General features: G+C 36.4%; 1 long non-coding RNA gene across 1 annotated transcript in view; it reads right to left on the reverse strand.

The window, feature by feature from the left end:
- The window catches only part of LOC131411131 (uncharacterized), a 153,146-nt gene extending 126,419 nt beyond the window's left edge, over window positions 1–26,727 (reverse strand). The window contains exon 1 of the long non-coding RNA XR_009221501.1: window positions 26,605–26,727. This is a non-coding gene — a long non-coding RNA (uncharacterized LOC131411131). The remainder of the gene's footprint in view (window positions 1–26,604) is intronic.
- Window positions 26,728–27,097: the final 370 nt, after the last annotated feature.

Below are 27,097 nucleotides of genomic sequence, written 5' to 3' on the forward strand. Positions count from 1 at the left end.
CTCCCCCCTTAAATTCTGTGCGTCAGCCATACTGAATTTTTTTCCCTTCCTTAAACATACCATGCTCCTTTGCACATACTGCTCCTCTTCCTCCTCCCATCTTTAACTTTGCTTGAGTAATATTTAAGTTTTAGATTTGACACCAATTTTTCCAGCAAGCTTTCTCTGACATCACCTCTCCCCTCACCTACCCAAATCTACACTAGAACACTAGGTACTTTACATATGAAAGCGTTCATTCACTCACTTGACAAATTTTTGTTAAGCACCCGGTTACTGCTCTGGGTTCTGGATAGAGTGAACAAGAGGGACAAGGTCTCTGCTATCATTCTAGTTGGAGAAACAAGAAAATAAATAAATTAGCTAATTAGTACACAGGAGAAATTTAGATAGGACAGGTTCACAACCCTTTATCCAAAACCATTGGGACTAGTATTTCAAAATTCAGGATTTTTGAATTTTAGAAAGGTAATACAGTGCTCATTCTGTCTGTTAAACCAACAGGGTCTGAGGCAGCACCCCATAATCAAACACATTAATGTGTCTGCAGTAAAACAAATAAATATTCCTAATAAATTAAATAAAGATTATAGACTCATATCATTTGGTATTAATTAGTTTGCACCAAAATTAAGAGAAAAAATAGTTTTAGTTTTCAGAGATGTTTGGATTTGGGAACTGGAGATGAGGATGATGAGATAGGGAGAGAGAGAGAAAATAGGAAGAGGAAAAGGATGGAGAGAAGGTTCTTGACATGGCGTGATCCTAGAAGGCCTCTCTTGGGAGGCAACATTGGAGCTGAGATGAGAACAGTGTAAAAAAGCCTGACATGTAGAAGTCCAGGAGAAGAGCGTTCTAGGCTAGGGGAGCTCCTGAAACAATGACTGAAGTTATATTTTAATTAATTCTTTAATTTTATGCAACCTACTTTACATCATAAACTCACTAACTAGGGAGACCATGTTTTTCTGGTCCACTACAGCATTGTGTCCCCAGTGTGGACAACGGTACTGGCACAGAATAGATGCTCGAAAACCATTTGTTGAAGGAATGAAAATAATTGATTAACAAAATAAAATGAAGTAGCTAATTACTAAAGTGTTAGGTCAGGGGAAACCAATATACAACATAAGAAGGTCAAGATCCTAAACCATAGAGGAAGCTGGTAACCTTGGTACTCGGTGGTCTCCAACTTTCACCATTTTGCTTTGTCCATTAAATTTGGGAGCCAGTAGTTCTCCCATGGATCACCAGCAGTGCGTCTCCACCAGCAGATGCTGAGGAAAGAAAGCCTTCACTCTGGGATGCTTGCCAGTGGGGCAATAAGGAGTGTTTGCTAAAGAGCAGAGCAGCTGTGAGATGTAGTCATAACCAGCAGTCATGCCCAGTTATAAATGTGCCCTCCCTCCAACTCAGGCCCACACCCTTCTCTCTCTCCCAGCCTGATGGGTCCTCCCTTTGGACCAAGGCATGTTAAACTACCCAGCCTGCCCAGCGTGAGGAGACACAGTATTGCTCCTTCAGAGCATAATTCTATGTGCCAAAGCCTACATCAGAGAAATAGTCTACGTAAGTAAACCCCCTCCCTAAAGCCACCTCAGAGCTTCTCATTACTTCCCCCTACATGTTCCACTTTGAGTTTTCCTCATACTCGAATTCCTTCGAGTCTCTTCTCGAAACCCTTTGGTATGATAGACACATCAATCATAAAATCAGAGACTGAAAGAGACATTGAGAGGTAATTTGTCAAATCTTCCCCATTTTCAGACACAGACGCGTTTAACCAAGCTGTAGAAGAGAATCTACCACCTACGTTATTTTAAGCTCTAGAGCAGAAATTCCATGATCTTTCATAATAGCTCAAGTCATTGACAGTGATGGGGAATTTACTTCTCATCTCAATGAAGGTCATGATATGGTCTTTGATTAGACATAATAACATTAACAGTTTAAGAAGTTATTAGAGACTTATATTAAGGAATCAATGCTAAATGGCATTAAAGTCAAAAATCTGTAAATATTTTGTGGTCCTGAATGTGAACGTCTTCAAGATGATCAGTGTTTTGAAACTGAAAACAAAATAAGGAGATGGGTCAAATAGAAGAAAGCATAGAGTTTATTGACACTTTTGGTTTCAGACAAACACTTCTGTGCATTTTCCATCCTCCTGCCTTGCAAATATATCAGCAAAAGGACAACCAGCCACCTTTATCACAAATTAAGTCATCAGTACATCTGGAAAACATTAGTGCCCTCAGGTCTGCTCAGTGATGTCCATTGGCGTTGCTAATAGGTTCCATTAAGCAGAGTACCTAGATTTCATCTCTCTTCCTCACCTAAATTTTTAACCTCTTAGGTTCTCTTCTTTCAGAGAGCTGCTGATTATGGTACATTTGAGGCTCCCCTATAATGAGCTGATTTTTAGAAAATATTCTTATACAAGAAAATTTGAAAGAGAATCTACACACCCATATACCAGGACCACTGTCCTTTAAAAAAAAAAAATCACTGAATTATATCCAAACTATAAACATCAATAAACAAAAGCCCAAAAAACCGCAAATGGTCTATTTGAACAAAGGTTATTAAGCAAATTTCCATGGCATATACGTGGCATCATGGTACACCCTGCGGAGGATGCAAAGGGGATTAAGATGCAGTGATTGCCTTCAGCGAAACACCACTCCAACAAGACAAAGATACCTGCAGGCATGGTGGCATGTGACAGGTGAAGGGAGGGACCCAACTTTGTGCAATGGGAGTACAGAGGAGAGAAAACGTGCTTATATCTGCGAGAGAAACCACACACGGTTTCACCAAGAAAGTGGCACCAGAACTTAGCCTTGAAGGATAGTGAATTTTTTAGTATCTTTTTTTGTTTTAAGAAAAATCTTTATTTATTTAAGTCCCAACAGTCAGATTTTCTGCTGTTTGTGAGAGATTGCATTCCTGACTGCTGTAGTGGGGTATGCCAACAACCAAAAATATTCATTTCAGGTGTACAACATCATGATTCGATATTTGTATATATTGTGAAATGATCACCACAATAAGTCTAGTTTAACATCCATCACCATACATAGTTACAAAAAATTTTTTGTGTATGTTTTTGATTGCAAGGAGAAAGCTACAGCTCAGACTGGCTTCAATAAGGATTTTTGTTTTACATGACAAGAAGACCAGAAGTAGAGAGGGCTCTAGGCTCAGCATGAGTAACTTCATGATATCAGTCAGGTTCTCTCCATCTCCTCCTCCATCCTTCATCCTCCATCTTCACTTTCATCTTTGATTGGGTGGTATTAGTTCAGGCATCACATCCAGATACAGCCACATCAAAATGAAGATGAGGGACAATCTCCTTCATTGGAAAGATCAAGCCTTTACCAGCAGATTCCCTTTACATCTTATTGGCCAGGAGTGGGCCATATAAAGTTTCCTAAACCAATCTCTGCAAAGGACAGAGAATTTCCAGGATTGGATTAGACTGCCCATCCTTTGCAGTGGAAAGTATTTGGAGGAGTCATCGCAAAGGACAATATGCAACTAAACAGGCAGAAATGGAGGATTGGGCATTCTCCATGGAGAGAACATCACCAACAACAGCAAGGAATCAGAAGATATCGGGCATGAGAATAAGAATATGAACAGGAATAAGACACAGAAGATAAAGCAAGAGGAGGAGGGGAAGGAAGAGAAGGAAAAATGGTAATGAAAAGCATCATCTACTAGGCACTGATGTGCCAGGCATTATGCCCAGAAATTTACATACATCATCATTTTTAGTTCTCACAATGACTGTTTTGGGAGTCATTAGGGATATTATTCCTCCATTTTACAGTCAAAAAATTGAGGCTGATAGAAATTTAAGAGATTGTCCAAGTTCACATAGCCAGCAAGTGGTGGAATCAGGATTTAATTGCAGATCTATTTGATTCCAAAATTCATATTTCAGGGGACACAAGAATCTAATTAAGCTAAAGAATAGGGTACATATACAGAAGGCACTGAAAAATAAAGCTGGAAAATAATTGGGTCTGTATCATGGAAGAATTTAACACCAAAAGAAAGAGTTTGGATTTTATTCTGTGGGCCAAGGGAGATATTGAAAATCTTTGGCTGAAAAAAAAAAAGTCAAGATTAGAACTGTATTTTAGAAGGAATATCCTGTCCGTGATTTGTAGAATGGATTATGGTAGGAAATCAGACAACTACCTAAGAGGCTATGGCAATAATCTGGCACATCATAAGAAGGGCTTGAATTAAGTTAATGACAATGGAGCTGGGGAAGAAAAAAGAAGAATTTTGTAGGAATTTGGCAACTAATTGTAGGATATGAAGAATTAGGGAAAGGGTGGTGTGGAGGATGACTCAGAGCTTTGAAGTCTTGGAAACTGGACAAATGGTGGCATTGTCACATTAGAAGGGACATCAAGAGGACTTGGTTAGCTGGTGGGAGGAAGAGCAAGGCTTAATTACTAACTTCTTAGAACTCTCCTTGACCAGAACATTGATGTTTAGCACAAGAAGAGACAATGAAACAGGAAAGATTGGAGCTAGAGACTGCAAGAGAAGAAATATACTAATTAGTCATAGTCTTCCACCTTTCCAGATCTGTCTGAATTTCTTTCTTCAATCCCTTCATTGTTTGGCAGTTGCTCCATTAGAGGATAGAATAAAACATACAGAAATGGTATAATTCTAATAAACTCATTTTGCTACTGTTGACAAAAGCTTTGACTACAGTAGGAGTTTGCCATAAGGAAACCTAATTAAAGAAAATTACAATTCACAAAAATAAATTGAAGGTGAAGGTCATAAGATAAGCAGAAAGATTTCCTCCTTTCGAAACAGTTGGCCCAAAAGCCCTTTTGAATACTCCCCCAAACATGGCTTAATTTACAAATACACATCCAAAAATGTTACCGGTGCATGTACAGCAATACTATTCTTACTTTATACGTTAAAACTGCACCAAATAAGATCATAGTTGGGTTTATGTTATGATTTCCTTATCCTTCTTCTCCTTGGCTGTCATGATCAGTGTTAGGACACCCACAATTTTAATACTGTGACTCTTAAATTTTAACCTTACCTGAGACCCAGAAATCAATCATAAGAGTTTTAGCTGATTGAGCAACATTATAATGTAATTATTTCTATTTTGTATTACTATGTATGCTATCTTGGTTTTTCTATTAGCAGCTTAAAACAATGCTCATTTATTGGCTCACAGTTCTGTAAGTCATAAATCCAGCATGGCATGACTAGGTTCTCTGTTCAGGTTATCACAAGGCTGAAATCAATTTGTCAGCCATCTGAGTTTGGAAGTTCCAAGCTCATATTTGTTGTTAGTAAAGTTCAGCTCCTTGCAGTTGTAGGACTGAACTCCCCATTTCCTCACTGGCTACTGGCTAGAGGCCATTCTCAGGTGCTTTCCATGTGGCCACCATAGGCAGTTCACATGATGTTTGCTTTCTTCCAGGCCAGCCATTGAGCATCTCTAGGACTCTCTTTTATTACCAACCAGAGAAAATTCTTTGCTTTTAAAGAACTCCAGTAATTGGGTTAGGCCCACCCAGATAATCTCATTGTCTTAACATCAACTGATTGGTAACCTTAATTACATCTCCAAAGTCCCTTTGCCACATAAGACAACATAATCACAGGAATAAAACCAGGAGGCAGACACTGTGGGGCCATCTTAGAATTATGCCTGCCACCCATGCTATTATATTTTATCTATTATTTGTATTATTGCTTATAATAACTATCACAGCTACTCTAAATTCCTATAAATTCTGAACCACTTGTCCCTTTAGTTATTCTCCAAAGATACTGTGCTCTTTTCTTTTCTTCGACTTGACTATTAAAAACTGTTTTCTTTTTGCCTTAGTCCATTCTGTTACACTGTTTTGTTGTTTCTTTTTCCCTTTATTTCTCCTTCCTCATTCATTTTGTCTCTATCCATCTCCACACTTCTTTTTGTCTGTCTCCAGGAAAGGATATTGTCATTTTCAGTGCATTTTACACACGGATGCTCTGTAATTAGTTATAATGATATGTTACACTTCTGTGGTGTTTCGAATCAAAACCTCAAAGCTCCTAAGCTTTAATTATGCCTCACAATGTGTTTGCAAGGATAAGGAGGGTGATTATTCCATTTTACAGATGGGAAAACTAAGACTCAAAGGGGTTGAGAATCTTCCTAAATCATCTAATTAACAGAGAAAAGAGAGGGCTTGAAGCCTGGTAGTGTGTATTCCCCTTCCTCTGATAATTCTTAGGGAATTTTTTAAAGTTCCTCCCAACGATTCTCACTTCAGATCATATTTCTCTTCACTGATAGTGTCTCTGCTGCCTACTGGAATCCTTGCAGGAATGATATACTCAGGAAGCAGCTGCTGGTGACTTCAAGGCCTGACAGTGTGTGTGAGGGAAATCATTTAGGTGAGAGAGAACCTGAGCCAAACTCTAACAGTGGCCAGAATTAATTGGAGAGTGGGGAGGTCAGACATAGAGTCATTAAACTCCTGAACTAAAAGAGACCTTTGAAAACCACCTAGTTCTCACTTGCCAAGTGATGAAAATGAGGCTCAGAGAAGTGAAGTTAAACTTTATTCCGGAAAGAGCTCAGAGCTGAGCTGGCATCAGAGTCCCACTGTTGGGACACGTGGAGCAACGGTGTTTCCACTGTGTCTTGCTGCCTGTATTGCCCCTCTCTACTCCCCACTACCCCCTTGTGTTGGGGGGAGGAAGCGGAAATTTGGGGCCAGGGTACTGGCATAAGCTGGAAGTCTGGCTCGGAGTCTGGGATGGAGAAGGAAGGAATGGCCTTGAAATGTGTTTCAAGTTTATGCATACCTACCATATTTCCTAGTGATACATAAGGAAATTCTATCCATGTTTATATGGACTAAAAAAGGTTCATAAATTTCTAAATCAACTTTGAAAAAAGATTAGCAAAGGAGGATGAATAGCCCTACCAAAATAAAAACATACACAAAGCTGTAATTAAAATAATATAATCACACAGACACAAAAACCAGTGGAGTAGAATTAACAGGGTAGAAGCAGACACATGTATAAAGGGAGCTTACAGCATCACTAATATCAGGGAAATGCAAATCAAAACCACAATGAGATATCACATCACACCTGTTAGAATGGCTGTTATCAAAAAGACAAGAGACAAATGTTGGTGAGGATGTGGAGAAAGGGGAACCCTCATGCACTGTTGGTGGGAATGTAAATTGGTACAGCCACTATGGAAAACAGTATGGAGATTCCTCAAAATATTAAAAATAAGACTGGTGATGATCTAGCAATCCCACTTCTGAGTTTATATCCGAAGGAAACAAAAATACCATCTTGAAGAGATATCTGCACCCCTATTGCAGCATTATTCACAATAGCCAAGACATAGAGACAATTTAAGTGTCCTTCAATGGATGAATGGAAAATCATTATGCCATAAAAAAGAAGGAAATCCCACTTTTTGCGAAATGTGGGAAACTTGAGGACATTATGCTGAGTGAAATAAGTCAGAGACAGACAAATACTGTATGTTCTCACTTATATGTGGAATTTTAAAAAGCTGAAGTCACAGAAATGGAGAGTAAAATGGTGGTTGCCAGAGGTTGGGGGTCGGGGGAAATGGGGAGGTGGTTAAACGGTACAAACTTCCAGCTATAGGATGAATAGTTCTGGAGATCTAATGTATAGCGTGGTGACTACAGTTAACAACACTGTATTATATACTTGAAAGTGGTTAAGAGAATAGTTCTTAAATGTTATCACCACAAAAAAAAAGTGATAATTATATGAGGGAATGGAGGGGTTAACTAACCTTATGGTGGTAATCGTTTAGCAATATATACGTGTACCAAATCATCATGTTGCACACTTTAAACTTAAATAGTTATGTGTCAATAATATCTTTATAAAACTGGAAAATAAATAAATAAAAGGGAGCTTAAGATGCAATGAAGGTAGCACCCACAAACCACTGGAGAAATTATAAACTGGTAAATGGGGCTGGGAAAACAGGTTCAGTATAGGGGGAAAAATAAAATCAAACCCCTTGCTGGATTACAGACCCAAATGTGAAACATCATGCTGTAAAATTAATTTATTTATACATTGATTCAGTATGTATCTATTGAGCACCTACTCTGTGCCAAGCACTGTTCTAGGTACTAAGCACACGGTTTACAATACAGACCAAGATCCCTCTTTGAGGACTTTACCTTCTAGAAGAAGAGACAGACAACAAAGAATTAACAAAATTAATAATAATAATCAAATAAGTAAAAAGGGGAAGAGGAATAAGGGTGGGTAGGAAGTACAGAGGTATGGAGTCACAATTTTTAAAAGGAGTGCTCAGGGAAGGATTGAATGAGAAGGTGATATTAGAACAGGCTTGGAGGAGGCGAGGGAGTTAGCCATGCAGGCATCTGGGGAAGAGTATTACAAGAAGAGGGAGCAGTCAGTGCAAAGGCCCTAACATCAGATGTGCCATCCTGTTCTAGGAACAAGAAGGATGTGAGCACTGCTGGAGCAGAGTAAGTTTGGGGCTTGAAGTAAGAAGTCATTGGTAGGCTTTGAACAGAGAAGTGACGTCATCTGATTTATACTTTTATATAAAAGTATATGGCTGCCGTGTTGCAAAATAGACTAAGTGGGCCGAGGTAATTGCAATAATCAAGTGAGAAATGATGGGACGGTGGCTTGGATGGTAGCAATAGAAGTGGAACAAGGCAGTCAGACTCCAGACACCTTTTTTTTTTTTTTTTTTTTTTTTTTGTGAGGAGATCAGCCCTGAGCTAACATCTGCCAATCCTCCTCTTTTTTTTTGCTGAGGAAGACGGCCCTGGGCTAACATCGGTGCCCATCTTCCTCCACTTTATATGGGACGCCGCCACAGCATGGCTTACCAAGCAGTGCGTCGGTGCGCACCCGGGATCCGAACCAGTGAACCCCGGGCCGCCGCAGCGGAGCGCGTGCACTTAACTGCTTGCTCCACCGGGCCGGCCCCTCCAGACACCTTTTGAAGCTGAAGTCACCAGATTTCCTGATAGATTGAGCAAGCAGTGCGAGAGAGGATGGAGTCTAGTATGACCTGAGTTGTTGGTCTTAGCAACTGGAAGGATGGAATTGCCATCAATTGAGTAAATAAAGTACCATGTAGGAGTATATATTTTGAACTCGTGGTAGAGAAGTACTTCTTAAATAAAATCCCAAAGTATGAAATAGAAGGCCAAAAATTTATGACTTTGATTACATCAATATTAAGGATTTCAATTAAATGGATAACATCATAAAAAAGGTTAACACACAGATGAGGATGTAGGAGAAATTATTTGAAATTTCTAAAATTAACAAGTAATGTCTAAAATATATCAAGAAGTCTTACAAATCAACAAACAACAACAACAACAACAACAACAAAAGACAAGAACCCACAAAAAAAAAATCATCAAAAGAAAATTCACAGTAGAGACAATTCAAAAGACAGTCAAAAGAAGAAATGGTCGGAATGTAATAAAAAATTACAGAAATTTAAATAAAATCAACAATGAGATATCACTTTATACCTATCACATTGGCAAAAATCACAAAGCAGACTAAGCCTGGTGAGGCTGGAGAGGTGGGGATATGGGAACATGGTGTGCTGCTGGTGGGAAGGTGGAACAGTGTGCACAAGGTCAGTACTGAGATAAATTTACTATACTCATCCCTATAACCCAGCAATCTCCTTCTTGGGTATGAGTCTTCTCGAGAAATTTTTACACATAACCTTAAGTGGAATAATATAATAACATTCACTTCAACGTTATTTGTGATGGCAGAGAGTTGGAGAAAATCTAGGTGTCCATCTCTGAGGGAACAAATAAGTAAAATGTGAAAGACACATTATAAAATACCATGTGGAGGTTAAAAATGAAAGGATTAGAAGAACGCAAAGCAATATGGATGGGTCTTAAAAATGTAATGTTGAGGGGAGAAAGCATAAATAACAGAATAATTTCTATACAAAGAATACCATTTATGTAAATTTAAAATATACACACTTGTGGTATATCCATACAATGGAACATTACTCAATAATAAAAAGAAATGAACTACTGATTCATGCAACAACTTGAACATATCTTAAGGGAATTATGTTGAGTGAAAAAAGCCCATCTAAAAAGTTATATATTATATGAATCTATTTATGTAACATTTTCTGAAATTATAGAGATGGAGAAGAATTAGTGATTATCAGGGCTTGGGGATTGGTAGGGCAGAGTGTGGAGTGGTTATAAAGGTTAAAGGGGTGGCAAGAGGGAGCCCTACGGTGATGGTGATGAAATAATTCTGTATCTGGAATGTAGAAGTGGTTACACAAAGCTACACAGCTGATAAAATGTATAGAGCTACAAACACACACACACATGCAAACAAGTGCTTGTAAAACTCGTGAAATCTGAATAAACTCTGTAGATTGTACCAATGTCAATTTCCTGGTTTAGGTAATGTATTATGGTTATAGTATACTATGGCATTGTAGGAGGCTGGGTGAAGGGTTCATAGGATCTCTTTGTACAATTTTTTGCAACTTACTGTCAATGAAATTATTTCAGAATAAAAATTAAATTGCACACAAACAAAAAAAATACACAATTTTCAAAGAACACATACAAAGAAAATAATATGTCAAATGTATTAGAATGGTTGTCTGTGCTAGGAAGAGAATAAGAGAGAACGGGGGAGAAGATGATAGATTACATAGAGAGATAGATTAGATAGATAGATAGATAGATAGATAGATGATAGAGGATAGATAGATAAAGATAGATAGATGATAGATAGATGATGGATGAATAGTTAGATAGATAGATAGATAGATAGATAGATAGATAGATAGATAGATAGATAGATAGATAGATAGAAACATAAAGGAGACTTGCACAGGTCAATGTTCATAGTAGGCCATATACTGAGACATGAAACAATTCAACTCTGCACCTGTGGTCAAAACAAAAGTCAGGACACAAGAATTTTGGAGCACAATGATCCTAACTTTGAAATAAAAATCTATTTGCTTAGCAAAGGGATGGGAAAGAAATATGTTAAGAATAGCTGTGTCTGAATGATAGGACTATAGATTTTTATTTGCTTTTTATATTTTCCAACATTTTACAAGAAGTTTATGTGCTATTATCATCAGAAACAACAAATATTGTTTACAGATATTTGAAATTATAAAGATTATTGCAGACTGTAAGTACATACAGGCAAATTCTATTTAAAGTAACAAGTAAATACACGCCATCCAAACTCTTCTCTTTTATAGTCTTCCTCTGATGAGCTCACGCATCCTTGTAATTTTAAAGGTCTCCAAATGCAAAAATAGCATCCTCGAACGCAGCGTCTCACCTCAACTCCCTCTTTCCTACTGCCTTCTGCACATGTCTGCCAGATGCTCTCCCAGAATCTTAAACCCAACACAAGTGAAATTGAAGCAGATCTTCCTCACTTCCATATTTTTGTAAATGTTCTAGTCCATGTTCTAGTCCATATTCTAGTCTATGTAAGCTGCCAGGCTGTTATAATATAACCACTTTCATTGGCCAATGTAGAAAATGCACAGAGAAGAAATGTTGGAGTTTTCAGGAGTGTCTGGGAATACTTCAGAGATCTGAATTAAGACTTTAAGGTGAACAAGTATTGGCCAGGTATGGCAAGGTAGAAGTGCATGGTGTATATGAGGAACTTCAAATCTCTGGTTTGACTAGAAAACCTATTGCATGTAGGATGGATGATGAGTACAAAAAGACAGTCTGGAGCAAAGATCTAAGAGGTCTTATAAGTCATATAAGAAGTATGAACTTCATTTTTTAATGATGAAGAGCTACTGAAGAAATTTAAGCCAAGAAATGGGATAATTCGATTTGTATTTTAGAAAGACAAGCCCAGTTGGTAGTGTTGAGTATGGTTTGAAAGGAAAAGAGGTAGAGAGAGGACCAGTGAAGATGCTATTGCAGTAGTCCTGGCCAAAGATGATGAGGAGGGAGTGGGGAGTGAAGGGATTCAAGAGCTCTCTGACATGTAGAATTGACAAGATAGGACAACTAATCGGATGCAACAGGTGAGAGAAATGGAAGTATCAAGGACAACTCTACATTCTGGCCTGTGCAACTGGTATCAATAATCAAGTAGTTTCCATTGCTCCTTTGAAATACATCCTACACTCACTCCTTCTATTTCTCCTGCAATCAATCTAGTTCAGGACCTTATTGCTCTCCCCTGACTACTTTAAGAGCTTCTAACTGGTATCCAAGACTAGAGTTTCCTCTTTGTCTTTCAATCCATTGTATACATCACTAGCAACACAATCTTTGAAATTGTCAAAAGTTTGCTATAATTTACAGCAACAACATGTTAACTCCTCATCATGGTGTTCCAGAGCCTCATCAATTAAATCACAAATCTAAGACTTTTCATGCATCATAATCTTAAAGGAAAATATTGATAAATTGGACCTCATTAAAATTAAGAACTCTTCTTCATCAAAAGACATCATTAAGAGAGAGAAAAGATAACGCACATCATGGGAGAAGTTTACAAACAACTCATATCTGGAATATATAGGGAACTCCAAATCAGTTTGAAAGAGATAGATAATTCAACAAAAAAAATGGAAATAATTTTGAAGAATAAATTTCCACAAAAATACTCAAGTGGCCAATAAGCATGAAAAGGTACTCAAGCTCATCAGTTTTTAGGAGCAAATTAAAACCTCCTAACAAAACCAAAAGTTGGTAAGGATGAAGAGCAATTTAAACTCTCATACACTGTGTATAAATCAGTATAATTACTTTAGAAATCTATTTAGCAATATTAGCTAAAGTTGAACATACACATACCCTATAACCTACGCGCTCAATTTTAGATATGTACCCAATTGAAGTGCATATATATGGGTGCAAAAAGATGTGTACAAGAATATTCACAGCAGCATGATTTAGAATAGCTAAAACTGGAAAGATCTAAATGTCCACCAACAGTAGAATTGACAAACATATTACGGTAAGTTCATATATTGGAATGTTATATAACAACAGAGATGAGCCAACTTCTACTTTAAGAAATAGCCTGGATGAATCTGACAAATATAATGCTGAGCAAAATGCTTAATACCAAAAAATAATTACTACATGGAACCTTTTATAGAAGGTTCAAAAACAAGTAAAATCAATTTATGATGTTAGAAATCAGGATGGTGGTTACCCTTTGGAAGTTAAAGAAATAATTATTGGGAAATGGCAAAAGAAGGATTTCTGGAATGCTGATATTTTATTTCTTGATCAGAGTAGTAATTACACAGATGTGTTCACTTCTTGAGATTCATTAACTGTACCCTTGAGATTTCTACACGCAGGTTATGCTTAAATAAAAAGTTTGTTTAAATATATATATCATTATTTAGCAACCTTTAATGAAAAGAGATTTAAATTATTTTCTTATGACAACATGTACGTGATGTATAAGGGAAATGATGGCATGTGCTTCTAATATGACATAAAAACAAGATTTCCTCTTTTAGAGCAGGTACTTCATATTACATCAAAAATAATTTGGTGGTGGTGCAATTAATCTTGGACAGAGGAAGGAGAAAAATGCAGAGTTCCTCAATCTAGAGGAACGTGATAGCTGTTCTAGGTTTAGTAAACTCAAGTTACTGTTCCAGCCTCACAATGCATAGAAGTTTTGCAAAAAACAATCATAAATTCTGAAAAATTAAGATTAATGATACAGCTTATAGAGATTAAGAATGATGAAATAAAGTCAAATATTTGCCCTGAAAAAATATAAGCGGAGATTCCTTGCCAAAAATTTGAATGACGTGGTAGTGGCTAGGTAAGTCCTGATGATCGTCATCCCTTCCTCTGGACTGATGTGCCTGTAGCCCTTATGAGACACTGTTATTTTTAGGATGAGCTGTCATATGCTATGTTGTTTCACAAAGTGGTTCTGGCAAATTCATGGCATGGCATGCCATCCAGCAGAGCTTTTGATGACATCAGGATATGACTATGCCACACATACACTCCCAAATCCCACCCTGCTCTGGACAAATTCAAAAAATACACACTATCCCACCCATACATATATAGGGAGGCAGACAGGCCCCAGCAAATGCCATTTTCCTTCTGGTGCTGTAGGATCCTCTGCATGAAATAGGCAAGTCACTAGGTGAGGATCTGAAATTTTTGCAGTTGACTTACCTATGAAATAGGAAGGATTTGAAATCAAAATACTTAAGAGGAGAAATTTTTATGGAATATCTCTTACTTAAGTGTGCTATTGCCAAAATAAACATAGCTTATTTCATGGCTAGCTTCATGCCCTGTTTAATGAATATTTTGTCCTGTTACAATTAAAAATCAACAAAATTTTGGGTAGTAGTTTCCCAAAGTCCTAAGTTTAAGTTATTACTTTTAAATTCATTTTAAAATATATGTAATATAGACAACCAAATAATTTCAAAATATATTAAACATGCAGATCATAACAATCACACTTTCTGAGCTAATGAATAAATATCTTATATTGTGCATACATAGAAAAGTCTAAAGAAGAAATAATATCTCCAATATATTATAGCACAGCCTCTTAGCATATACATTCTCCAGGTATCTGACAAAGAAAAAAATTGAAAGTCACTTAAATGAATAATTAAATGGAATCTGCAGATGTTTGGCTGTATCAAATAACTTTCTAGGAAATAAACACATAATTTATTCAAAAAGCAAAGTTTAAATCAGTACCTATGGTTCCTTTTCTCATGTCTTCAGTGAGCCCTCCTAACTGAAAATAAACTAGATAACTTTCAAAATGAGTTCAAATATTAAGAATACAAATATTTAAAACATTTAATGTATGCAAAGGATCTTATTCTAATGTCAGCAGAGTTGTTTTTTTGTGTGTTTTTTTAAGAAAATCTTCACCACGGTGTTTTCATGTAAGTGAAAACTCATTTAATTGAAAAAATTTTTTAATTAATTTGCCTTGGATCTTATTCAGAGATGGTGTGTAGTACAAACAGATTGCAATATATATAATAATACTGCATTTTCGAGCAAAAAAAATTGGAGGAAATTTGTTGAAAAACAGAAGTAAATTAAGACATTAAAAAGTTGAACTGAAGGAACTCACTTATCTACACCAGCTAGCAGAAGTAAACATATTCATCACAAGTGATGATAAAAATGGTGAAGCAAGTCAAAATCATAAAGACAGAAATAACCTCAAAAAGTGATCTCAACTCCTCTCCCACAATTAAACAGAACTAAAAGATCCCAGGAAAAAATAACCATCAACTTGTTTCTTAAAAGATTTCGAGAAAGTTTAGCAGCACCCCTGACCATGTTAATGATTCACTGTGAGAAATTCCTTAACGTAATCTAATTTTTTCATACTCCAATGAAATTCCATTTTCTATCCTTAGCAAACAAAGAACACCGGGTCACCTACTTCTATAATAAGAACTCTGACTAGCTTCCTCATTTTTTCTTTTCTACACGTGAAACAGTTCCCATTTATTTTAGTTTTCTTCATGTCTTATTTGTCAAACTTTATATATATATATTTGTTGAATTATATTTTTTAAAATATTTGTATGTGTATATGTGTGTGTGAGAATTGACAAAGAAGAATATATTTAACATTGGATAGACAAATGAGGCTTTATTATTATCATCGTTTGACAAATGAGAACAAGCTCAAATAATGATGATAATACCTGACACATATAGAGCACTCATTACGAGCAAGCACTGTTCCAAACATTAACTCCCAACAACAATACAAAGTAGGTACTATTTTATGTTCATTTTACAGTTGAGAAAACTGATACAACTTAGAATAAGTAACTTATTCTAACTAGAAGTTAAGTGACTTTCCCAAGGCTAAGTGATACCCAGGGCAGAGTTAGAGTCCATCCTAGTTCTTTGGACTCTAGGCCTAGGCTCATCCACTAAATCATACTACAGTTAGACTTTCCTCGTAAGGTGAATTACACTGAACAATGGATTCCCCCATTGCCTCTCCTAGAACCCTGCAGAGAGACACTCAATAAGTGTGATGGGAAAATATTTTGAAACATTAATTAATTCCCGATATTTTTCTACACATTGGCCTTTCCTCCATTCAAGCAAAGTGGTTCTGAATATATCACCTAAAGGAAGGGATGAGACATCAAAAAGAGAGAAAAATAGAGCTACTCTTGGTTTTTGAATTCCAACACCCAGAGAATGGAAAAGATTCTAATGGGGTGAGTTGCATTATTGACCCCAATTCTTCACGCCTCTCTATAGCCATGCCATTTGTCATGACTTTGAAGTATCTCCACAAAGACAGTCTATTTCCCCATCACTTGACTTTGGGCTCAAACATGTCACTTTCTTTGGCCAATAGAATGAGGCAGAAGTATTAGTATGCTGCTTACAAGTCTCAGCATTAAAAGACCTCATGTATTTTTGCTTGACCTCTTGTGTTCCTGTCATCACCATAAGAAGAACACATCTGGCTATGCCACAGGTCCAAAGAAGAAGATTCGAGAAATGTTGAGCAATCCAGGTGAGCCCAACCTATATCAGCCAATCCTCAGACTTAAGAGTGATAAGAAATGGTTATCACTTTAAGCTATTGAGTTCTGGGGTGGTATTCAACACAGCAAAAGTTAGTTGCTGGTGAAAGAGATTTAGGAGATCTTGTGATAAAGTAGAGCCAACTTTCCCACTTCCCAAATCTAGAAACTCTTTTCTAGGCTGGAGGAATAAACAAAATTGAAAGAATTTCATTGCATTGTACTCTATTTTCCATCCTAAATTAATTTTTGAACAAGAGTGTGGGGTAGGAAGAGGAGGAAATGCAGCACCCCAAGTTAGTTTAGAGGAATCAATAAAACAGAGAAGGTCTGTACCTTGCCCCAGAATTGAGGTAACTAAGTGATTAGGCAGAAAGAACTAAGAAAGCCTCACAGAGTTCTGATCCTGTATATCTGAGAACAGGACAAAGGTGACACAGAGAGAGTCACCATAGCTCAACAAAACACCAGAATAGCAGGATATTTTCTTTGCACTCAAGGTGGACACTGATGTATCAGAGTGAGCTGCTAGCAGCCCTGTGGATGGAAGTGACACAACAACTCATATGGTCAGATGGATCAATGGAAATTGCCACCATGAACTGGACATACTCACTGTTTTGACATCTTGACAACCTTAAATCTACCGAGAATATGTTCAATCCTACAGAAGGGGAATCCAAAATAAACATTAAGTTATGAAAAATAAAGGTTACATTTTTGCATTCATTTGTTTATATAAATAAAGACAACATATTTTGCATACATTTGTTATGTTTGTTTGTAGGCTGAGATTTGTATCATATACTAAGTATGTTGACAATATTATTGGAAACATCATTGTAAAAGAAAATTCTCAAAGATCAATAGAATTTATTTAAGCTTACATTTTTAAGACTTCTAAAACTAGAGTTAGTTCTTCAGAATGATAACAACAAAACTGATACTGAAAAACAAGAGCAGGGGAAGTAAACATGCAAAAAAAAAGCAAAATATGTATGAAGCAAAAAGTGATTTTTATCTTTGATTTAGACATAAAATTTCAGACTGCTGATAAGTTTTTCTAAGGCTTTTCCATGGAACGATATCTTATAATCGTTGTCCAAGGAAACTTGACAACATTTATAAAGTCATTTCTCATCATTTCAAATTAAAATTACTTTCCATAAGTCTATATTCATAATGCAAAATTTATAATAATTTCAATTGGATGTGAGGCTTTCTCCAAAATCTATTCTAGGATATAAGTTTAAAATGTGAAATAAAATTCAGATTTTTAACCACTTGTTCCTGTGATTTCTTACTTTTGAAATATGTTGCTTATTTAATTATGGATGCAGAATAGAATGGAAATTTTCCAAAGAGCTAAGGATCAATCTTTAAAAATACTCAACAACACTTTAATGATTATAAAAATTTCAGAGGAAAATTTCTAATAAAAAATAATAACTTGTGAATACTTGCCCTTTTGTTTATTTGTATTTTTAAGATCTCATTTGAAGACCCCAATACATGAAAATTAGCAGCAATAGAGTTAGATTTCTAAATCATATTTAATTCCTTAAAATATTACTCTCCTAGTAGACTCCACTTCCAGGCATGAGATTTATAACAGTGAAAACTTATTCTTCCACCATAAACAACCAGAAAACTGAACAATATATATGAAACAACAGTTTTCAGATATCAGAATACAGGCAACATAGGACTTTGATCACTAAGAGAAGAGAAAAAAATGAAGTGATTCCTATGGTCATGCCAGCTTTCCAATTTCTGGACTGTGGCATAAGGAAGGTAATCAAAAAAAAAGAGAAAAAAAAAAAAAAACTGCCAGTATTACTAAGTTGAGATGGCGAAGATAACAGTTTAGGACAGCAGAGTCGGCTAAAATTGGAAGGACAGAGTACGAAAGAGGAGAGACTCTATAGAGAAAGAGCTCCACGAATCTGTACAGGGAATCCCTTGAGTCTTTGATTTAATACGTATCATATGGAGGGTGAAACTCCGCAAGGCCAGGCAGAAACAAGTTCTAGGTAAAGAACAAATTACTGGAGAATTGCAAGCCAAACAATTCCCAGAGTTCACACATCGTTCAGAATTATTCAAGTTTCCTCCAGTCAGAATGGAGAAACTCATTGACTACAGACTACAGAAGGATCACAACTCAGTAGTGGGACTAAATTTTTCCTAGAGTAAAGGCTACTCTAGATTTGTGTTTTAAAAGGCTTAAAAAAAAGTCTCAAAGGAATCAATCTGATCCAGAAGTAACTTAATTACCACCTATAACAAAATCCAAGAGGCTTTAAAGGAAGATAACAAAATCCAGCACTAAACAAAGTAAAATGCACAATTATTAGACAGATGAAGATGCAAGAAAATCTGACCCATAATAAGAAGAAAAATATCACACAATAGAAATAGACCCAGAAATGACAGAGGTGATGGAATTAGCAGATAAGGATTTTAAAACAGCTTTTGTAAATATGCTGAATTTGACCAAAGATTTAATCAAAAATATGAACAAAATGATAAGCAATATGAAAGACATAAAACAGAACTAAATGGAAATTTTAAAGACATACTTCAGGAAAAATATTTTCCATTCAATTGCATTAACAACAGATTAGATACTATAGAAGAAAATGTCAGTGAACTTGAAGACTTTGCAGTAGAAACAGTCCATAATAAATTAGGAAGAGAAAAATAGATTGAAAAAAAATGAACAGAGCATCAGAGATGTGTGGATAATATCAAGCAATCTAATATATATGTAATTGAAATTTTTGAAGAAATAATGGGCAAATTTTTCAAATTTTAATGATAACTATAAAACCAGAGATTCAAAAAACTCAACAAAACTTAAGCAGAATCAATAAAATTAAAGCGTACCAAGAAATATCATAATAAAATTTCTGAAAACCAGTAATGATTCAAAAATTTTTAAAGCAACCAGAGAAAAAAGATACATTACATACAGAGGAAGAAAGACAAAAGTAGCATAGACTTTGTTTGAAACTATGTCAGACAGAAAATGATAAAATAATATCTTTAAAGTGATGAAGGGAAATACTGTCAATCTAGGCTATTATGTCTACCAAAATATCCTTTAAAACTAAAGCTGAAATAAACTTTCTCGATAACCAAAAGCTGAGGGAATTTAACATCAGCAAAACTACACTATAAGAAAGGTTAAAAAAACTTCTTCAGGTAGAAAAAGAAAAAAAGGAAGATACTTGATGGAAACCTGGATCTACATAGAGGAATAAAGAACACTAAAAATAGTCAAAATTTAGGGAAATAAAAAGCAATTTGTCCTCATTTTCAAATTTCTTTAAAAGAAAATTGACTATTTAAAACAAAAATAATAAAAATGTATCCTGCAGTTTAAGTAAAATATTGAAAAAGTTTTTTATATTATAAGTGAAGTAGTACAATATCATGTGAATGTAGACTGTGGTGAGATAAAGACCCATATGTAAACCCTAACAACACTAATAAATAAAGTTAAAAAGTATTGATAATAAATTATTGTAAATATTAATAGTATATTTAAAAATACTCATTCCAAAAGATTTCAGGAAATAAGAGGAAAAAGGAAATATTGGCGGAAGCGAATAATAGGATGGTAGATTTAAATTCAACCATACCAATAATTATATTAAATATAAATAATCCTAAAACTCCAATTAAAATATGATGCAGAAATTGTCAGATTAGATAAAAAACAGGACCCAACTATAAGCCATCTACAAAAAATGGCCTATAAATATAATGATACAGATTGTTAAGTAAAAGAAAGGAAAAGCTATGACATCCAAAACTATATAAGAAAGCTTGAAGGGGCCAGGAACACTCCCACCTTAGGAACTTTGCACTGGGTGTCCCTCTCCTGAAGCCCTCTTCTCACAGATAACCACAGGACTGACTCCCTCACCTTCTTCACGTTATTGCTCAAATGTCATCTTCTCAGTGAAGCCTACCCAGACCCCCCCATTTCAGACTGCCAGCACTTTCAATCACCCTTTACCCTCGTCTATTTTTTCTTCTTTCCCAGGGCTCTTTTACCTTCTACGTATATAATTTATCATGCTTCTCATTTATTACCTGTCTCTCTCCCACTAGAATGTAAGCTCTTTAAGAGACAGGATCTTTGTTCATCATTGTATCCCAAGAGCTTAGAATAGTATCCGGCACCTAGTCAACATTCAGTATATATTGGTTGTTGAATTACCAATTATATATTTGGTTAATTTGGTTAATATACCAATTAACCAATTATATAATTGGTTGTTGAATAGATCTCTTAATAAGATTGTAGCAGAGTCCCTTGGTTTCAGGTCTCTTGATTATTTATCTTGTGCTTTTTCTAGTTCACCTTGAGTGTTTTTTTGCATACAATGAGTAGGAAGTGGTCTAGTGGTTAAGATTAAGCACTCTCACTGCCACGGCCCAGGTTCATTTCCCGGTCAGGGAACCACACAACCTTTCTGTCGGTTGTCATACTGTGGTGGCTATGTGCTGCTATGATGCTGAAAGCCATGCCACCAGTATTTCACATACCAGTAGGGTCATCCATGGTGGACAGGTTTCAGTGGAGCTTCCAGACTAAGACTAAGATGAAGGACATGGCCACTCACTTCTGAAAAAATTGGCCAAGAAAACCTTATGAATAGCAGCAGAGCATTGTCTGATATAGCACCAGAAGGTGAGAGAATAATACGAAAAGACCAGTCAGGGTTCCACTCTGCTGTACACAGGGTCACTAGGAGTCCAATTCAACTAAACAGCACTAACAACAAAATGAGCAGGAGGAAATGTCATTAGGTGATTTCATCGTTTTGAGAACATCACAAAATATACTTGTGCAAACCTAGATGGTATAGCATACTACATACCTAGGCTATATGGTACTAATCTTATGAGACCACCATTGTATATGTGGTCTGTCATTGACCAAAATGTTGTTATGCGGTGCATGATTGTGTATGTATCATGTGTGTGCACAGGTGTGTATGTGTATACATCTTGGATATCCTTAAGCTTCACTAGTCTGTGGGTATCAATAAATTCACATTAACATTAATACCGTCTAGCTGCCATCCTATTTTATTACTTAATTGGATCTAAAATTTTTCCACCTAGAAATACATAATTATATATTTCTGCTATAAGAAGAGGCATAGGCATACAGTCAGCTTTTCCAAAAATGTGTTATGTTCTCTTTGACTTAGACATTTCAACATTACCGTTCCTAAGATCTCTACATGAGCACCATATCTGGATTTTATATTTCCTCACCACCCATGGAAATGGGCCCACATTGTTTTAAAGTAGGTGGCTTCATCCTTTGTCTTATTTGACTTTACAAATTTCCTCTGTAAATAAATGCTGCCAGGACATCATCAGGAATCTCCTTACCCATTAAATTTCAGGAGATTGGCTCAAATCTCCATTCCATGCCGTATGGAAGTTTGATGTGCTCCTAAGATTTCTGTGAATTTATTGAATTGTTTCAGTTCTTAGCTCACATTGCAGATCTGTACATGTCCTAGTTCCACACTGCGTCAAGCCAGACATGGAACTTGCTCAATTCCCATATAAAACAAAAAAGAGTTTCTACAAGGCATCTGTGTGCGTATGACTGACTCTACTGAAGAATTCAGAGAGATAGTGGGTGAGTTACATTGAGAAAACGCAAACAACTTCACACTTACCATCAGGCATTCTGTTCTTCAAGGTCCTCCAGCCTCCCAATCACCTTCCCCCCACTCTACACACCAGCTTCTTACCTTGCCTCCCATCTCCTGTTCCTCAGTCTTTCCTTCCCCAAGTGCCTTACTGACTTTCAACTATTTTCACCGTATTATGTGGAAAAACTCAATTCTCCCTCCCGCCACACACTCTTCCTTTCAAACTCAGGCCCAGGCACCTTTGCTTATCTAACCCTTCTCTGTGCTTAGGAAAAAAGCTGGGGGGGTGGGGAGGGGGCTTTCATTTTACAGGATCCACCTGCCTTAAAAAAAGCAGTAGTGGGTGTGAACTGAAATATTGTTTTTCTTTTATTACCAATGATAGAAACTAAAACAAAAATATTTAACCTATTTTGTTACTATACTTATGTAAAACATCCCATAAATAATAAAATTTGAATTAACCAAAATTCAACAAAGATCTCAGTTAACATACATATGTTTCTATATTCTGATATCAGAAAAAAGAGGAGATTAAAAACAAATCAAAATAAAACAAACTCTGTAACTATTATTTGGTGGGAGGGGACTTTCAGTGCATGCTTTAAAAGACTGTACATATTAGACTGAAATGGAGACATTAACAGACGGTTTACCACATGTGAAGACAACATTGAGAGTCCAAGTGCTGGATAGGTGATTTCTATGGGCTCATACTTGGGCTAAATTGGGAGCAGGCCCATGGCATAGTGGTTAAGTTCGGCACGCTCCACTTCAGCAGCCCTAGTTCGTGGGTTTGGATCCTGGGCGCAGACCTACACCACTTGTAAGTCGTGCTGTGGCGGCAACACACATATAAAGTGGGGAAAGATTAGCACAGATGTTAGCTCAGTGCTAATCTTCCTCAAGCAAAAAAAGAGGAAGATTGGAAACAGATGTTAGCTCTGGCCTAATCTTCCTCAGCAAAAAAAAAAAAAAACTTGGGCTAAATCAATTAAGACAAAAATTGCCTGGGATACTTATGAAGTTATATGATAAAGTTCAAAAATCAAACCTTACAAGTTTACAGTTAGTGGAAATGTAACTAAGAGCACATGTAGTAAATATTTAGAAATTTTTGTTGACTGTTCTATAGTGGCTAGCATTTATTGAATGACTACTATGTAAGAGGTGCTGCTTTAAATATTTTGCAGATATTTATGTAATCCTCCTATCAACCTCATTAGGTAGGTACTATTCTTGTCACCATTTAACAAAAAGGAGAAACGAGGCATGGGAAGATGAATAACTTGCCGAAGTTCACACACATATTAAGTGACAAACTGGATCAGGCAATCTGGCTCCAAAGTCCACAAAATTCACCACTATTTTATAGCTACCTTGTTTTCAGTTGATGGCGTGATGGAGCATTCCAAGAGAAGCTCATCAAAACTAGGTCTTCACTAATTGAAGTATGATGTATTGAATAGGTGAAGTTATTACTCTACTATATTCTGTGACTATGGATTGGATTTAGATTGGATATAGATAGTCTCAGAGGACTAGACTAGGGAATATAGCTCAACTTAAAGTGAATCAAATTATAGCTCAGTATAAAACAAATCTAGTAATGACAGCTATTCAAAGAGGAAGTGGATGGCGGTAAAATCAATTTGGTTTCCATTCACTTAAGGTGTTCCAGTAAAGGGTAGAAAGCCATTCAGTAAAGAATCCAAATGTCATATGTGTAACATGACCAGAGCACCTTCCTGGGAAATGTATTTACTGATCAGTCCCATATTATCTTGGCTTTTCCAAGAATGTTTTGCTTCCAGTTTTGTACAAGTTATTAAAGAATTCATGAGAATGAGTTTAGACCTTTCAAGTTGTGCTAACCAGAGTAAAATGAAGTGGAATTTTGGTTAGTATCCCTATTCTGACCCATCACTGCTACCATTCTTCCCACGTCCCTCCCTCAACCTACAAGATGCCACCCTCACCACTGTCATAAATTGCTGTATTAATGAACAGTGATTTTCTCCGCAAAGTACAAATTGATTTCCTAATATGATTGAGTTCATTGGACATTTATTCAACTCAATTCACTTTTCTTGGGTAACCTTAATGAGGAGGAATTATTCCTAGTTGTGTGCTGAAATATGTTGAACAGCTCACTCTGAAAAAAATAAATCCCTGTTTAGTAACATTTGCCAATTTCAGCAATGTAAATACTCCCACTATGGCTGATTTCAAGATATCATCATGATGTCACTGAATGTAGAGTTGGGAGGTGCATTAGTTTTCTACTGCTGCCATTAAAAAATTAGCGCAAACTTAGTGGCTAAAATAACACAAGTTTATTATCTTACAATTCTGTAGGTTCGTAGTCTGACCAAGGTCTCAACAGGAATCAAGGTGTCATCAGGGCTGCATTCTTTTCTGGAATATCTAGGGGAGAATCTGTTCCCTTGCCCTTTCCAGCTTCCAGAGGCCACCACATTCTTTAGCTCATGGCTCCCTTTCTGCATCTTCAAAGCCAGCAATGGAGGGTCAAGTCTTTTTCATATCACATCTCTTTGACCTTTCTTTCATCATCACATCCTTCTCTCATACTCAACCAGGAAATGTTCTACACTTTCAAAGATTCGTGTGATTAGATTGGCCACACCTGGATAATACAGGAAACTCTCCTCATCCCAAGGTCTTTTACCTTAATTGTATCTGCAAAGTCCCTTTTCCCATGTAAGGTAGCACATTCACAGGTTCCAGGGATTAGGATGTCCATTATTCAGCCTATCACTGGAGGAGATGGCAATGATTGGTTCTCGTGAGTCAGTAAGCACTGGCTCCAGCACCCACTGAATTCCTCTCTCTGTGTTCCCAGAGTTTCAAGATATATCACAAGGTAACTTGACCAGTTTTCTCTTTTTTTCTCAACTGTGAAATAAGCAGTCACTGAGATTTAAATATTTGCACAAAACCAGATGGCAAAAAAAGAAAAGCCAAGTCAAAAGCACAGCTGAAAATTAAAAGCATGCTATAGCAATCTGAATTGTCTTACATGTCCATTCTCACACTGACATTAAAAGTCACATGGGAAGATCAATTTACAGCACTTGGGCCATCACTAGCCTATATTAATGCAAATGTATCACAGTATGATAATGACAAAAATTCTACAAATATAGCATGAAATTCCAAAGCTCATCTGTCATCACTTTCATATAGTTAAATGGATTTTCTAGCCATGTATCTTGCATGAAAAATGATATATGAAATATTTGGATTCTTGTTTTTATTATGTTCACCATATACTACTACTACTAATGATAATAATAATAACAATAATAGTAATGAATTACTATCCCAGGAAAGAAAAGGTAGTGTATGCTTTTCTGAGACTCTGTTCTTAAGCTTCAGCATTCTAAAGCCAAAGCTGTCTGGCCTAATTGAACAAGTATAGCATCAGAAACTAGAACTTATGATACTCATCTCGTTTTTTTCTGACTTGCTATATGGTCTCCTACAGGTTACTAAATTCTCAATAATTCAGATAATTTATCTATAAAATAAAATAGATGGTAATACTTATCTGCTGCCCTTAAGAAGCTGGTAAATAACTAGACACTACATTTTGAAAGCTAAAATAAAAAATGTTGCATAGTAAATTACTATATTAATGCTATGTGTGACATCTCAGTGGCCTGCTGTTCTTTATCATTCTCAAGGGGCTTGCAATTGCTAATATATAGAGCTGTTAGGCTCTACATGGACACTTTCAGGCAAAGCTCGATTGCCTCTAACTCGTAAGGCGTAAACCCACTCTTGTGGTGGTCATTAGTTGTTTTGTCTGCTCAGCATCTCTTCCTTCAGTGAACCACAGCTCCGGCATGTATTTCTGATAGCCTGCCCTGACTACAGGAATGCATGTTACAACATGTCCAGAGATCAATAAGACCAAACAAATTCTCTTTTTTCTCAGGTTGCTAAGCTAAGGCTGCCACTGAAAATGTTCCTCTTGACATGGAAAGGAGAAGAGCATTGCACCAACACAGAAAGAGAACCAGAGTCAAGCAGAGGAAAGACACACAAAATTCTGGCACGCTGAGCCTTCAGTTCTAGTCCTTCAACCACTGGTTCCTACAGGAGCTGTGCCACTATCCTTCCTAGACATATCTTTTCTAGATAGGTGAAAATAAATTTCTCTTTGACTAAGTTAGGTTCTGCCATTTGCAACCAAGAGTTGCAACTAACATATCAAGTATGAGGAAGGATTGGTCTAAAAGAGAAACCACTTACCCTCATAGGTAGACATTTTGACCTTCTTTCAAAAATACAATAAATGAACACATGTATGATGCTTCTGCAATGTAGTAAGGTTTATGTTGTTGCAATTTTCATTAAAAATCAATGTCGAGAAGTGTGAAGGGTCTGAGATTTTTACCCTACTCTCAAGCTAACCAATTATCCTGCCATGGTTGCTGATAGAAACATGACACTCCTGGATCAGAAACAAAAGACAGTTTGTTACTCATATCAATAGCAGTAGCTGAAATGTCAGCATTTCTTTTTTCAGATTCTCCAAGCCCCAGTTTCCACAGAATAAATTGACACTGACACATACACTGGATGCATTACTGGAGAGAAGGGAACCCAAATCTTTTATAATGAGCAGTAAGCCTGCCTGAACTTTGCCCTAGAAGGAAACATTGTTTTATTTTACTAAATAGTGAACAAAACCACCCTTTGCTCCAGAAGGAGATACTATATCTTCCAGAGTGGTTTACTACAA

The sequence above is a fragment of the Diceros bicornis genome, chromosome 11, assembly GCF_020826845.1.
Source record: "Diceros bicornis minor isolate mBicDic1 chromosome 11, mDicBic1.mat.cur, whole genome shotgun sequence".
In the NCBI taxonomy this organism is placed as follows: Eukaryota; Metazoa; Chordata; class Mammalia; order Perissodactyla; family Rhinocerotidae; genus Diceros; species Diceros bicornis.